The following is a 20000-nucleotide window of genomic DNA, read 5'->3' as shown; positions in this document are numbered from 1 at the left end:
CAAAACACACACACACACACACACATACACTATCACACGCACAACACAGCACTCACACTGGGTCCCCGGCATAGCCATCAACCGTTGGAACTGCCCTAACATACTCACAAACGTGGTCCCAACACACACATACACAAGAAACACACACAAACTCCCATTGACTTTTACTTACAGTCATGCACAATGGTTTCCGCAAACACACACACACACACTATCACACTCACAACACAGCATTCACACTGGCACTTGAATCTGCCCTAACATACAAACAAACGTGGTCCCGACACACACATACACAAGAAACACACACAAACAGCCATCAACTTTTTGTTACAGGCAGACAGAGTGGGGTTTCCCCAAACACACACACACACACACACACACACACACACACACTGTCACACTAACAGCACAGTACGCACACTGGGCCTCGGCAGAGCCATCAACACTTGGAACTGCCCTAACATACTCACAAACGTTTTCCCGACACACACATACACAAGAAACACACACAAACACCCATCGACTTTTTCTTACAGGCATACACAACGGTTTCCCGCGAACACACACACACACAGTCACACTTACAACACAGCACTCACAATGGGTATCCAGCAGAACCATCAACACTTGGAACTGCCCTAAAATATTGACAAATGTGGTCGCGACACACACATACACATGAAACTCACACAAACATCCATCGACTTATTCTTACAGGCATACACAATGTTTTCCCGCCAACACAAACACACACAGAAACACACACTGCCACACTCACAACACAGCATTCACACTGGCACTTGGAACTGCCACAACATACTCACATACGTGGTCCCGACACACACATACACAAGAAACACACACAAACACCCATCGACTTTTTCTTAGAAGCATACACTGTGGGGTTCCCCCAAACACACACACACACAGAGACACACACACACTATCACACTCACAACACAGCACTCTCACTGGGTCTCCAGCAGAGCCATCAACACTTGGAACTGCCCTAACATATTCACAAATGTGGTCCCGACACACACATACAGAAGAAACACACACAAACACCCATGGAATTTTTCTTATAGGCATACAGACTGGTTTCCTGCAAACACACACACAGACACGCACACACACTGTCACACTCACAACACACACTCACACTGGATATCCAGCAAACTCGTGAACACTTGGAACTGCCCTCACACACTCACAAATGTGGATCTGAAACACAATACGCAAGAACACACAAATACACCCATCGACTTTTTCATACAGGCATACACAATGGTTACCCGAAAACACACACACACACACACACTCTCACACTCACAACACAGCACTCACTCTGTACCTCGGCAGAGACATCAACACTTGGAACTGCCCTCACACACTCACAAATGTGGATCTGAAACACAATATGCAAGAACACACAAATACACCCATCGACTTTTTCATACAGGCATACACAATGGTTACCGGAAAACACACACACACACACACACACACTCTCACACTCACAACACAGCTCTCACTCTGTACCTCGGCAGAGACATCAACACTTGGAACTGCCCTCACACACTCACAAATGTGGATCTGAAACACAATACGCAAGAACACACAAATACACCCATCGACTTTTTCATACAGGCATACACAATGGTTACCGGAAAAAACACACACACACACACACACACACACACTGTCACACTCGCAACACAGCACTCACACTGGGCCTCGGCAGAGCCATCAACACTTGGAACTGCCCTAACATACTCACAAACGTTTTCCCGACACACACATACACAAGAAACACACACAAACACCCATCGACTTTTTCTTACAGGCGTACACAGGGGGTTTTGAAACACACACAGACACACACACACTATCACACTCACAACACAGCACTCACACTGGGTCTCCAACACAGCCGTCAACACTTGGAACTGCTTTAACATAATCACAAACATGGTCCTGACACACACATATACAAATAACACACACAAACACCCATCGACTTTTTCTTGCAGGCATACACAATGGTTTCCTGCAAACACACACACACACACACACTAATGTCACACTCACGACAGAGCACTCACATTGGATCTCCAGCGGAGCCATGAACACTTGGAATTACCTTAACATATTCACAAACGTGGTCCCGAAACACACATGCAGAAGAAACACACAAAAACACCCTACGACTTTTTCTTACAGACATACACAATGGTATCCAGCAAAACACACACACACACACACATACACTATCACACGCACAACACAGCACTCACACTGGGTCCCCGGCATAGCCATCAACAGTTGGAACTGCCCTAACATACTCACAAACGTGGTCCCAACACACACATACACAAGAAACACACACAAACTCCCATTGACTTTTACTTACAGTCATGCACAATGGTTTCCGCAAACACACACACACACACTATCACACTCACAACACAGCATTCACACTGGCACTTGAATCTGCCCTAACATACAAACAAACGTGGTCCCGACACACACATACAGAAGAAACACACACAAACACCCATCAACTTTTTGTTACAGGCAGACAGAGTGGGGTTTCCCCAAACACACACACACACACACACACACTGTCACACTAACAGCACACTACGCACACTGGGCCTCGGCAGAGCCATCAACACTTGGAACTGCCCTAACATACACACAAACGTTTTCCCGACACACACATACACAAGAAACACACACAAACACCCATCGACTTTTTCTTACAGGCATACACAACGGTTTCCCGCGTACACACACACACACAGTCACACTTACAACACAGCACTCACAATGGGTATCCAGCAGAACCATCAACACTTGGAACTGCCCTAAAATATTGACAAATGTGGTCGCGACACACACATACACATGAAACTCACACAAACATCCATCGACTTATTCTTACAGGCATACACTATGTTTTCTCGCCAACACAAACACAGACAGAAACACACACTGCCACACTCACAACACAGCATTCACACTGGCACTTGGAACTGCCACAACATACTCACATACGTGGTCCCGACACACACATTCACAAGAAACACACACAAACACCCATCGACTTTTTCTTAGAAGCATACACTGTGGGGTTCCCCCAAACACACACACACACACAGAGACACACACACACTATCACACTCACAACACAGCACTCTCACTGGGTCTCCAGCAGAGCCATCAACACTTGGAACTGCCCTAACATATTCACAAATGTGGTCCCGACACACACATACAGAAGAAACACACACAAACACCCATGGAATTTTTCTTATAGGCATACAGACTGGTTTCCTGCAAACACACAGACAGACACGCACACACACTGTCACACTCACAACACACACTCACACTGGATATCCAGCAAACTCGTGAACACTTGGAACTGCCCTCACACACTCAGAAATGTGGATCTGAAACACTATACGCAAGAACACACAAATACACCCATCGACTTTTTCATACAGGCATACACAGTGGTTACCCGAAAACACACACACACACACACACTCTCACACTCACAACACAGCACTCACTCTGTACCTCGGCAGAGACATCAACACTTGGAACTGCCCTCACACACTCACAAATGTGGATCTGAAACACAATACGCAAGAACACACAAATACACCCATCGACTTTTTCATACAGGCATACACAATGGTTACCGGAAAACACACACACACACACACACACACTGTCACACTCGCAACACAGCACTCACACTGGGCCTCGGCAGAGCCATCAACACTTGGAACTGCCCTAACATACTCACAAACGTTTTCCCGACACACACATACAAAAGAAACACACACAAACACCCATCGACTTTTCTTACAGGCGTACACAGGGGGTTCTGAAACACACACAGACACACACACACTATCACACTCACAACACAGCACTCACACTGGGTCTCCAACACAGCCGTCAACACTTGGAACTGCTTTAACATAATCACAAACATGGTCCTGACACACACATATACAAATAACACACACAAACACCCATCGACTTTTTCTTGCAGGCATACACAATGGTTTCCTGCAAACACACACACACACACACACACACACAAATGTCACACTCACGACAGAGCACTCACATTGGATCTCCAGCGGAGCCATGAACACTTGGAATTACCTTAACATATTCACAAACGTGGTCCCGAAACACACATGCAGAAGAAACACACAAAAACACCCTATGACTTTTTCTTACAGACATACACAATGGTATCCAGCAAAACACACATACACACACACACATACACTATCACACGCACAACACAGCACTCACACTGGGTCCCCGGCATAGCCATCAACAGTTGGAACTGCCCTAACATACTCACAAACGTGGTCCCAACACACCCATACACAAGAAACACACACAAACTCCCATTGACTTTTACTTACAGTCATGCACAATGGTTTCCGCAAACACACACACACACACTATCACACTCACAACACAGCATTCACACTGGCACTTGAATCTGCCCTAACATACAAACAAACGTGGTCCCGACACACACATACACAAGAAACACACACAAACAGCCATCAACTTTTTGTTACAGGCAGACAGAGTGGGGTTTCCCCAAACACACACACACACACACACACACACACACACACACTGTCACACTAACAGCACAGTACGCACACTGGGCCTCGGCAGAGCCATCAACACTTGGAACTGCCCTAACATACTCACAAACATTTTCCCGACACACACATACACAAGAAACACACACAAACACCCATCGACTTTTTCTTACAGGCATACACAACGGTTTCCCGCGAACACACACACACACAGTCACACTTACAACACAGCACTCACAATGGGTATCCAGCAGAACCATCAACACTTGGAACTGCCCTAAAATATTGACAAATGTGGTCGCGACACACACATACACATGAAACTCACACACACATCCATCGACTTATTCTTACAGGCATACACAATGTTTTCCCGCCAACACAAACACACACAGAAACACACACTGCCACACTCACAACACAGCATTCACACTGGCACTTGGAACTGCCACAACATACTCACATATGTGGTCCCGACACACACATACACAAGAAACACACACAAACACCCATCGACTTTTTCTTAGAAGCATACACTGTCGGGTTCCCCCAAACACACACACACACAGAGACACACACACACTATCACACTCACAACACAGCACTCTCACTGGGTCTCCAGCAGAGCCATCAACACTTGGAACTGCCCTAACATATTCACAAATGTGGTCCCGACACACACATACAGAAGAAACACACACAAACACCCATGGAATTTTTCTTATAAGCATACAGACTGGTTTCCTGCAAACACACACACAGACACGCACACACACTGTCACACTCACAACACACACTCACACTGGATATCCAGCAAACTCGTGAACACTTGGAACTGCCCTCACACACTCAGAAATGTGGATCTGAAACACAATACGCAAGAACACACAAATACACCCATCGACTTTTTCATACAGGCATACACAATGGTTACCCGAAAACACACACACACACACACACACACTCACACTCACAACACAGCACTCACTCTGTACCTCGGCAGAGACATCAACACTTGGAACTGCCCTCACACACTCACAAATGTGGATCTGAAACACAATACGCAAGAACACACAAATACACCCATCGACTTTTTCATACAGGCATACACAATGGTTATCGGAAAACTAACACACACACACACTGTCACACTCGCAACACAGCCTTCACACTGGGCCTCGGCAGAGCCATCAACACTTGGAACTGCCCTAACAAACTGACACACGTTTTCCCGACACACACATACACAAGAAACACACACAAACACCCATGGAATTTTTCTTACAGGCGTACACAGGGGGTTCTGAAACACACACAGACACACACACACTATCACACTCACAACACAGCACTCACACTGGGTCTCCAACACAGCCGTCAACACTTGGAACTGCTTTAACATAATCACAAACATGGTCCTGACACACACATATACAAATAACACACACAAACACCCATCGACTTTTTCTTGCAGGCATACACAATGGTTTCATGCAAACACACACACACACACACACACACACAAAAGTCACACTCACGACAGAGCACTCACATTGGATCTCCAGCAGAGCCATGAACACTTGGAATTACCTTAACATATTCACAAACGTGGTCCTGAAACACACATGCAGAAGAAACACACAAAAACACCCTACGACTTTTTCTTACAGACATACACAATGGTATCCAGCAAAACACACACACACACACACATACACTATCACACGCACAACACAGCACTCACACTGGGTCCCCGGCATAGCCATCAACAGTTGGAACTGCCCTAACATACTCACAAACGTGGTCCCGACACACACATACACAAGAAACACACACAAACTCCCATTGACTTTTACTTACAGTCATGCACAATGGTTTCCGCAAACACACACACACACACACTATCACACTCACAACACAGCATTCACACTGGCACTTGAATCTGCCCTAACATACAAACAAACGTGGTCCCGACACACACATACACAAGAAACACACAGAAACACCCATCAACATTTTGTTACAGGCAGACAGAGTGGGGTTTCCCCAAACAAACACACACACACATACACTGTCACAGTAACAGCACACTATGCACACTGGGCCTCGGCAGAGCCATCAACACTTGGAACTGCCCTAACATACTCACAAACGTTTTCCCGACACACACATACACAAGAAACACACACAAACACCCATCGACTTTTTCTTACAGGCATACACAACGGTTTCCCGCGAACACACACACACACAGTCACACTTACAACACAGCACTCACAATGGGTATCCAGCAGAACCATCAACACTTGGAACTGCCCTAAAATATTGACAAATGTGGTCGCGACACACACATACACATGAAACTCACACAAACATCCATCGACTTATTCTTACAGGCATACACAATGTTTTCCCGCCAACACAAACACACACAGAAACACACACTGCCACACTCACAACACAGCATTCACACTGGCGCTTGGAACTGCCACAACATACTCACATACGTGGTCCCGACACACACATACACAAGAAACACACACAAACACCCATCGACTTTTTCTTAGAAGCATACACTGTGGGGTTCCCCCAAACACACACACACACAGAGACACACACACACTATCACACTCACAACACAGCACTCTCACTGGGTCTCCAGCAGAGCCATCAACACTTGGAACTGCCCTAACATATTCACAAATGTGGTCCCGACACACACATACAGAAGAAACACACACAAACACCCATGGAATTTTTCTTTAGGCATACAGACTGGTTTCCTGCAAACACACACACAGACACGCACACACACTGTCACACTCACAACACACACTCACAATGGATATCCAGCAAACTCGTGAACACTTGGAACTGCCCTCACACACTCAGAAATGTGGATCTGAAACACTATACGCAAGAACACACAAATACACCCATTGACTTTTTCATACAGGCATACACAATGGTTACCCGAAAACACACACACACACACACACACACTCTCACACTCACAACACAGCACTCACTCTGTACCTCGGCAGAGACATCAACACTTGGAACTGCCCTCACACACTCACAAATGTGGATCTGAAACACAATACGCAAGAACACACAAATACACCCATCGACTTTTTCATACAGGCATACACAATGGTTACCCGAAAACACACACACACACACACACACTGTCACACTCGCAACACAGCACTCACACTGGGCCTCGGCAGAGCCATCAACACTTGGAACTGCCCTAACATACTCACAAACGTTTTCCCGACACACACATACACAAGAAACACACACAAACACCCATGGAATTTTTCTTACAGGCGTACACAGGGGGTTCTGAAACACACACACACACACACACTATCACACTCACAACACAGCACTCACACTGGGTCTCCAACACAGCCGTCAACACTTGGAACTGCTTTAACATAATCACAAACATGGTCCTGACACACACATATACAAATAACACACACAAACACCCATCGACTTTTTCTTGCAGGCATACACAATGGTTTCCTGCAAACACACACACACACACACACACACACACAAAAGTCACACTCACGACAGAGCACTCACATTGGATCTCCAGCAGAGCCATGAACACTTGGAATTACCTTAACATATTCACAAACGTGGTCCCGAAACACACATGCAGAAGAAACACACAAAAACACCCTACGACTTTTTCTTACAGACATACACAATGGTATCCAGCAAAACACACACACACACACACACATACACTATCACACGCACAACACAGCACTCACACTGGGTCCCCGGCATAGCCATCAACAGTTGGAACTGCCCTAACATACTCACAAACGTGGTCCCGACACACACATACACAAGAAACACACACAAACTCCCATTGACTTTTACTTACAGTCATGCACAATGGTTTCCGCAAACACACACACACACTATCACACTCACAACACAGCATTCACACTGGCACTTGAATCTGCCCTAACATACAAACAAACGTGGTCCCGACACACACATACACAAGAAACACACACAAACTCCCATCAACATTTTGTTACAGGGAGACAGAGTGGGGTTTCCCCAAACACACACACACACACACACACACTGTCACACTAACAGCACACTATGCACACTGGGCCTCGGCAGAGCCATCAACACTTGGAACTGCCCTAACATACTCACAAACGTTTTCCCGACACACACATACACAAGAAACACACACAAACACCCATCGACTTTTTCTTACAGGCATACACAACGGTTTCCCGCGAACACACACACACACAGTCACACTTACAACACAGCACTCACAATGGGTATCCAGCAGAACCATCAACACTTGGAACTGCCCTAAAATATTGACAAATGTGGTCGCGACACACACATACACATGAAACTCACACAAACATCCATCGACTTATTCTTACAGGCATACACAATGTTTTCCCGCCAACACAAACACACACAGAAACACACACTGCCACACTCACAACACAGCATTCACACTGGCACTTGGAACTGCCACAACATACTCACATACGTGGTCCCGACACACACATACACAAGAAACACACACAAACACCCATCGACTTTTTCTTAGAAGCATACACTGTGGGGTTCCCCCAAACACACACACACACAGAGACACACACACACTATCACACTCACAACACAGCACTCTCACTGGGTCTCCAGCAGAGCCATCAACACTTGGAACTGCCCTAACATATTCACAAATGTGGTCCCGACACACACATACAGAAGAAACACACACAAACACCCATGGAATTTTTCTTTAGGCATACAGACTGGTTTCCTGCAAACACACAGACAGACACGCACACACACTGTCACACTCACAACACACACTCACACTGGATATCCAGCAAACTCGTGAACACTTGGAACTGCCCTCACACACTCAGAAATGTGGATCTGAAACACTATACGCAAGAACACACAAATACACCCATTGACTTTTTCATACAGGCATACACAATGGTTACCCGAAAACACACACACACACACACACACACACTCTCACACTCACAACACAGCACTCACTCTGTACCTCGGCAGAGACATCAACACTTGGAACTGCCCTCACACACTCACAAATGTGGATCTGAAACACAATACGCAAGAACACACAAATACACCCATCGACTTTTTCATACAGGCATACACAATGGTTACCCGAAAACACACACACACACACACACACTGTCACACTCGCAACACAGCACTCACACTGGGCCTCGGCAGAGCCATCAACACTTGGAACTGCCCTAACATACTCACAAACGTTTTCCCGACACACACATACACAAGAAACACACACAAACACCCATGGAATTTTTCTTACAGGCGTACACAGGGGGTTCTGAAACACACACAGACACACACACTATCACACTCACAACACAGCACTCACACTGGGTCTCCAACACAGCCGTCAACACTTGGAACTGCTTTAACATAATCACAAACATGGTCCTGACACACACATATACAAATAACACACACAAACACCCATCGACGTTTTCTTGCAGGCATACACAATGGTTTCCTGCAAACACACACACACACACACACACAAAAGTCACACTCACGACAGAGCACTCACATTGGATCTCCAGCAGAGCCATGAACACTTGGAATTACCTTAACATATTCACAAACGTGGTCCCGAAACACACATGCAGAAGAAACACACAAAAACACCCTACGACTTTTTCTTACAGACATACACAATGGTATCCAGCAAAACACACACACACACACACACATACACTATCACACGCACAACACAGCACTCACACTGGGTCCCCGGCATAGCCATCAACAGTTGGAACTGCCCTAACATACTCACAAACGTGGTCCCGACACACACATACACAAGAAACACACACAAACTCCCATTGACTTTTACTTACAGTCATGCACAATGGTTTCCGCAAACACACACACACACTATCACACTCACAACACAGCATTCACACTGGCACTTGAATCTGCCCTAACATACAAACAAACGTGGTCCCGACACACACATACACAAGAAACACACACAAACTCCCATCAACATTTTGTTACAGGGAGACAGAGTGGGGTTTCCCCAAACACACACACACACACACACACACTGTCACACTAACAGCACACTATGCACACTGGGCCTCGGCAGAGCCATCAACACTTGGAACTGCCCTAACATACTCACAAACGTTTTCCCGACACACACATACACAAGAAACACACACAAACACCCATCGACTTTTTCTTACAGGCATACACAACGGTTTCCCGCGAACACACACACACACAGTCACACTTACAACACAGCACTCACAATGGGTATCCAGCAGAACCATCAACACTTGGAACTGCCCTAAAATATTGACAAATGTGGTCGCGACACACACATACACATGAAACTCACACAAACATCCATCGACTTATTCTTACAGGCATACACAATGTTTTCCCGCCAACACAAACACACACAGAAACACACACTGCCACACTCACAACACAGCATTCACACTGGCACTTGGAACTGCCACAACATACTCACATACGTGGTCCCGACACACACATACACAAGAAACACACACAAACACCCATCGACTTTTTCTTAGAAGCATACACTGTGGGGTTCCCCCAAACACACACACACACAGAGACACACACACACTATCACACTCACAACACAGCACTCTCACTGGGTCTCCAGCAGAGCCATCAACACTTGGAACTGCCCTAACATATTCACAAATGTGGTCCCGACACACACATACAGAAGAAACACACACAAACACCCATGGAATTTTTCTTTAGGCATACAGACTGGTTTCCTGCAAACACACAGACAGACACGCACACACACTGTCACACTCAAAACACACACTCACACTGGATATCCAGCAAACTCGTGAACACTTGGAACTGCCCTCACACACTCAGAAATGTGGATCTGAAACACTATACGCAAGAACACACAAATACACCCATTGACTTTTTCATACAGGCATACACAATGGTTACCCGAAAACACACACACACACACACACACACACTCTCACACTCACAACACAGCACTCACTCTGTACCTCGGCAGAGACATCAACACTTGGAACTGCCCTCACACACTCACAAATGTGGATCTGAAACACAATACGCAAGAACACACAAATACACCCATCGACTTTTTCATACAGGCATACACAATGGTTACCCGAAAACACACACACACACACACACACTGTCACACTCGCAACACAGCACTCACACTGGGCCTCGGCAGAGCCATCAACACTTGGAACTGCCCTAACATACTCACAAACGTTTTCCCGACACACACATACACAAGAAACACACACAAACACCCATGGAATTTTTCTTACAGGCGTACACAGGGGGTTCTGAAACACACACAGACACACACACTATCACACTCACAACACAGCACTCACACTGGGTCTCCAACACAGCCGTCAACACTTGGAACTGCTTTAACATAATCACAAACATGGTCCTGACACACACATATACAAATAACACACACAAACACCCATCGACGTTTTCTTGCAGGCATACACAATGGTTTCCTGCAAACACACACACACACACACAAAAGTCACACTCACGACAGAGCACTCACATTGGATCTCCAGCAGAGCCATGAACACTTGGAATTACCTTAACATATTCACAAACGTGGTCCCGAAACACACATGCAGAAGAAACACACAAAAACACCCTACGACTTTTTCTTACAGACATACACAATGGTATCCAGCAAAACACACACACACACACACACATACACTATCACACGCACAACACAGCACTCACACTGGGTCCCCGGCATAGCCATCAACAGTTGGAACTGCCCTAACATACTCACAAACGTGGTCCCGACACACACATACACAAGAAACACACACAAACTCCCATTGACTTTTACTTACAGTCATGCACAATGGTTTCCGCAAACACACACACACACTATCACACTCACAACACAGCATTCACACTGGCACTTGAATCTGCCCTAACATACAAACAAACGTGGTCCCGACACACACATACACAAGAAACACACAGAAACTCCCATCAACATTTTGTTACAGGGAGACAGAGTGGGGTTTCCCCAAACACACACACACACACACACACACACACTGTCACACTAACAGCACACTATGCACACTGGGCCTCGGCAGAGCCATCAACACTTGGAACTGCCCTAACATACTCACAAACGTTTTCCCGACACACACATACACAAGAAACACACACAAACACCCATCGACTTTTTCTTACAGGCATACACAACGGTTTCCCGCGAACACACACACACACAGTCACACTTACAACACAGCACTCACAATGGGTATCCAGCAGAACCATCAACACTTGGAACTGCCCTAAAATATTGACAAATGTGGTCGCGACACACACATACACATGAAACTCACACAAACATCCATCGACTTATTCTTACAGGCATACACAATGTTTTCCCGCCAACACAAACACACACAGAAACACACACTGCCACACTCACAACACAGCATTCACACTGGCACTTGGAACTGCCACAACATACTCACATACGTGGTCCCGACACACACATACACAAGAAACACACACAAACACCCATCGACTTTTTCTTAGAAGCATACACTGTCGGGTTCCCCCAAACACACACACACACAGAGACACACACACACTATCACACTCACAACACAGCACTCTCACTGGGTCTCCAGCAGAGCCATCAACACTTGGAACTGCCCTAACATATTCACAAATGTGGTCCCGACACACACATACAGAAGAAACACACACAAACACCCATGGAATTTTTCTTATAGGCATACAGACTGGTTTCCTGCAAACACACACACAGACACGCACACACACTGTCACACTCACAACACACACTCACACTGGATATCCAGCAAACTCGTGAACACTTGGAACTGCCCTCACACACTCAGAAATGTGGATCTGAAACACTATACGCAAGAACACAAAAATACACCCATCGACTTTTTCATACAGGCATACACAATGGTTACCCGAAAACACACACACACACACACACACACTCTCACACTCACAACACAGCACTCACTCTGTACCTCGGCAGAGACATCAACACTTGGAACTGCCCTCACACACTCACAAATGTGGATCTGAAACACAATACGCAAGAACACACAAATACACCCATCGACTTTTTCATACAGGCATACACAATGGTTATCGGAAAACTAACACACACACACACTGTCACACTCGCAACACAGCCTTCACACTGGGCCTCGGCAGAGCCATCAACACTTGGAACTGCCCTAACAAACTGACACACGTTTTCCCGACACACACATACACAAGAAACACACACAAACACCCATGGAATTTTTCTTACAGTCGTACACAGGGGGTTCTGAAACACACACAGACACACACACACTATCACACTCACAACACAGCACTCACACTGGGTCTCCAACACAGCCGTCAACACTTGGAACTGCTTTAACATAATCACAAACATGGTCCTGACACACACATATACAAATAACACACACAAACACCCATCGACTTTTTCTTGCAGGCATACACAATGGTTTCCTGCAAACACACACACACACACACACACACACACAAAAGTCACACTCACGACAGAGCACTCACATTGGATCTCCAGCAGAGCCATGAACACTTGGAATTACCTTAACATATTCACAAACGTGGTCCCGAAACACACATGCAGAAGAAACACACAAAAACACCCTACGACTTTTTCTTACAGACATACACAATGGTATCCAGCAAAACACACACACACACACACATACACTATCACACGCACAACACAGCACTCACACTGGGTCCCCGGCATAGCCATCAACAGTTGGAACTGCCCTAACATACTCACAAACGTGGTCCCGACACACACATACACAAGAAACACACACAAACTCCCATAACTTTTACTTACAGTCATGCACAATGGTTTCCACAAACACACACACACACACACTATCACACTCACAACACAGCATTCACACTGGCACTTGAATCTGCCCTAACATACAAACAAACGTGGTCCCGACACACACATACACAAGAAACACACACAATCACCCATCAACATTTTGTTACAGGCAGACAGAGTGGGGTTTCCCCAAACACACACACACACACACACACACTGTCACACTAACAGCACACTACGCACACTGGGCCTCGGCAGAGCCATCAACACTTGGAACTGCCCTAACATACTCACAAACGTTCTCCCGACACACACATACACAAGAAACACACACAAACACCCATCGACTTTTTCTTACAGGCATACACAACGGTTTCCCGCGAACACACACACACACAGTCACACTTACAACACAGCACTCACAATGGGTATCCAGCAGAACCATCAACACTTGGAACTGCCCTAAAATATTGACAAATGTGGTCGCGACACACACATACACATGAAACTCACACAAACATCCATCGCCTTATTCTTACAGGCATACACAATGTTTTCCCGCCAACACAAACACACACAGAAACACACACTGCCACACTCACAACACAGCATTCACACTGGCACTTGGAACTGCCACAACATACTCACATACGTGGTCCCGACACACACATACACAAGAAACACACACAAACACCCATCGACTTTTTCTTAGAAGCATACACTGTGGGGTTCCCCCAAACACACACACACACAAAGAGACACACACACACTATCACACTCACAACACAGCACTCTCACTGGGTCTCCAGCAGAGCCATCAACACTTGGAACTGCCCTAACATATTCACAAATGTGGTCCCGACACACACATACAGAAGAAACGCACACAAACACCCACGGAATTTTTCTTATAAGCATACAGACTGGTTTCCTGCAAACAAACACACAGACACGCACACACACTGTCACACTCACAACACACACTCACACTGGATATCCAGCAAACTCGTGAACACTTGGAACTGCCCTCACACACTCAGAAATGTGGATCTGAAACACAATACGCAAGAACACACAAATACACCCATCGACTTTTTCATACAGGCATACACAATGGTTACCCGAAAACACACACACACACACACTGTCACACTCGCAACACAGCACTCACACTGGGCCTCGGCATAGCCATCAACACTTGGAACTGCCCTAACATACTCACAAACGTTTTCCCGACACACACATACACAAGAAACACACACAAACACCCATCGACTTTTTCTTACAGGCGTACACAGGGGGTTCTGAAACACACACAGACACACACACACTATCACACTCACAACACAGCACTCACACTGGGTCTCCAACACAGCCGTCAACACTTGGAACTGCTTTAACATAATCACAAACATGGTCCTGACACACACATATACAAATAACACACACAAACACCCATCGACTTTTTCTTGCAGGCATACACAATGGTTTCCTGCAAACACACACACACACACACACACAAAAGTCACACTCACGACAGAGCACTCACATTGGATCTCCAGCAGAGCCATGAACACTTGGAATTACCTTAACATATTCACAAACGTGGTCCCGAAACACACATGCAGAAGAAACACACAAAAACACCCTACGACTTTTTCTTACAGACATACACAATGGTATCCAGCAAAACACACACACACACACACACATACACTATCACACGCACAACACAGCACTCACACTGGGTCCCCGGCATAGCCATCAACAGTTGGAACTGCCCTAACATACTCACAAACGTGGTCCCAACACACACATACACAAGAAACACACACAAACTCCCATTGACTTTTACTTACAGTCATGCACAATGGTTTCCGCAAACACACACACAAACACTATCACACTTACAACACAGCATTCACACTGGACTTGAATCTGCCCTAACATACAAACAAACGTGGTCCCGACACACACATACACAAGAAACACACACAAACAGCCATCAACTTTTTGTTACAGGCAGACAGAGTGGGGTTTCCCCAAACACACACACACACACACACACACACACTGTCACACTAACAGCACAGTACGCACACTGGGCCTCGGCAGAGCCATCAACACTTGGAACTGCCCTAACATACTCACAAACGTTTTCCCGACACACACATACACAAGAAACACACACAAACACCCATCGACTTTTTCTTACAGGCATACACAACGGTTTCCCGCGAACACACACACACAGTCACACTTACAACACAGCACTCACAATGGGTATCCAGCAGAACCATCAACACTTGGAACTGCCCTAAAATATTGACAAATGTGGTCGCGACACACACATACACATGAAACTCACACAAACATCCATCGACTTATTCTTACAGGCATACACAATGGTTTCCCGCCAACACAAACACACGCAGAAACACACACTGCCACACTCACAACACAGCATTCACACTGGCACTTGGAACTGCCACAACATACTCACATACATGGTCCCGACACACATACACAAGAAACACACACAAACACCCATCGACTTTTTCTTAGAAGCATACACTGTGGGGTTCCCCCAAACACACACACACACAGAGACACACACACACTATCACACTCACAACACAGCACTCTCACTGGGTCTCCAGCAGAGCCATCAACACTTGGAACTGCCCTAACATATTCACAAATGTGGTCCCGACACACACATACAGAAGAAACACACACAAACACCCATGGAATTTTTCTTCTAGGCATACAGACTGGTTTCCTGCAAACACACACACAGACACGCACACACACTGTCACACTCACAACACGCACTCACACTGGATATCCAGCAAACTCGTGAACACTTGGAACTGCCCTCACACACTCAGAAATGTGGATCTGAAACACAATACGCAAGAACACACAAATACACCCATCGACTTTTTCATACAGGCATACACAATGGTTACCCGAAAACACACACACACACACACTGTCACACTCACAACACAGCACTCACTCTGTACCTCGGCAGAGACATCAACACTTGGAACTGCCCTCACACACTCACAAATGTGGATCTGAAACACAATACGCAAGAACACACAAATACACCCATCGACTTTTTCATACAGGCATACACAATGGTTACCGGAAAACACACACACACACACACACACACTGTCACACTCGCAACACAGCACTCACACTGGGCCTCGGCAGAGCCATCAACACTTGGAATTGCCCTAACATACTCACAAACGTTTTCCCGACACACACATACACAAGAAACACACACAAACACCCATCGACTTTTTCTTACAGGCGTACACAGGGGGTTCTGAAACACACACAGACACACACACACTATCACACTCACAACACAGCACTCACACTGGGTCTCCAACACAGCCGTCAACACTTGGAACTGCTTTAACATAATCACAAACATGGTCCTGACACACACATATACAAATAACACACACAAACACCCATCGACGTTTTCTTGCAGGCATACACAATGGTTTCCTGCAAACACACACACACACACACACACAAAAGTCACACTCACGACAGAGCACTCACATTGGATCTCCAGCAGAGCCATGAACACTTGGAATTACCTTAACATATTCACAAACGTGGTCCCGAAACACACATGCAGAAGAAACACAAAAAAACACCCTACGACTTTTTCTTACAGACATACACAATGGTATCCAGCAAAACACACACACACACACACACATATACTATCACACGCACAACACAGCACTCACACTGGGTCCCCGGCATAGCCATCAACAGTTGGAACTGCCCTAACATACTCACAAACGTGGTCCCGACACACACATACACAAGAAACACACACAAACTCCCATTGACTTTTACTTACAGTCATGCACAATGGTTTCCGCAAACACACACACACACACTATCACACTCACAACACAGCATTCACACTGGCACTTGAATCTGCCCTAACATACAAACAAACGTTGTCCCGACACACACATACACAAGAAACACACACAAACAGCCATCAACTTTTTGTTACAGGCAGACAGAGTGGGGTTTCCCCAAACACACACACACACACACACACACACACACACTGTCACACTAACAGCACACTACGCACACTGGGCCTCGGCAGAGCCATCAACACTTGGAACTGCCCTAACATACTCACAAACGTTTTCCCGACACACACATACACAAGAAACACACACAAACACCCATCGACTTTTTCTTACAGGCATACACAACGGTTTCCCGCGAACACACACACACACAGTCACACTTACAACACAGCACTCACAATGGGTATCCAGCAGAACCATCAACACTTGGAACTGCCCTAAAATATTGACAAATGTGGTCGCGACACACACATACACATGAAACTCACACAAACATCCATCGACTTATTCTTACAGGCATACACAATGTTTAACCGCCAACACAAACACACACAGAAACACACACTGCCACACTCACAACACAGCATTCACACTGGCACTTGGAACTGCCACAACATACTCACATACGTGGTCCCGACACACACATACACAAGAAACACACACAAACACCCATCGACTTTTTCTTAGAAGCATACACTGTGGGGTTCCCCCAAACACACACACACACACAGAGACACACACACACTATCACACTCACAACACAGCACTCTCACTGGGTCTCCAGCAGAGCCATCAACACTTGGAACTGCCCTAACATATTCACAAATGTGGTCCCGACACACACATACAGAAGAAACACACACAAACACCCATGGAATTTTTCTTATAGGCATACAGACTGGTTTCCTGCAAACACACACACAGACACGCACACACACTGTCACACTCACAACACACACTCACACTGGATATCCAGCAAACTCGTGAACACTTGGAACTGCCCTCACACACTCACAAATGTGGATCTGAAACACAATACGCAAGAACACACAAATACACCCATCGACTTTTTCATACAGGCATACACAATGGTTACCCGAAAACACACACACACACACTCTCACACTCACAACACAGCACTCACTCTGTACCTCGGCAGAGACATCAACACTTGGAACTGCCCTCACACACTCACAAATGTGGATCTGAAACACAATACGCAAGAACACACAAATACACCCATCGACTTTTTCATACAGGCATACACAATGGTTACCGGAAAACACACACACACACATACACACACACTGTCACACTCGCAACACAGCACTCACACTGGGCCTCGGCAGAGCCAACAACACTTGGAACTGCCCTAACATACTCACAAACGTT

The sequence above is a fragment of the Ursus arctos genome, chromosome Y (genome assembly GCF_023065955.2).
Source record: "Ursus arctos isolate Adak ecotype North America chromosome Y, UrsArc2.0, whole genome shotgun sequence".
In the NCBI taxonomy this organism is placed as follows: Eukaryota; Metazoa; Chordata; class Mammalia; order Carnivora; family Ursidae; genus Ursus; species Ursus arctos.
Note: the sequence above shows the minus strand (reverse complement) of the source record.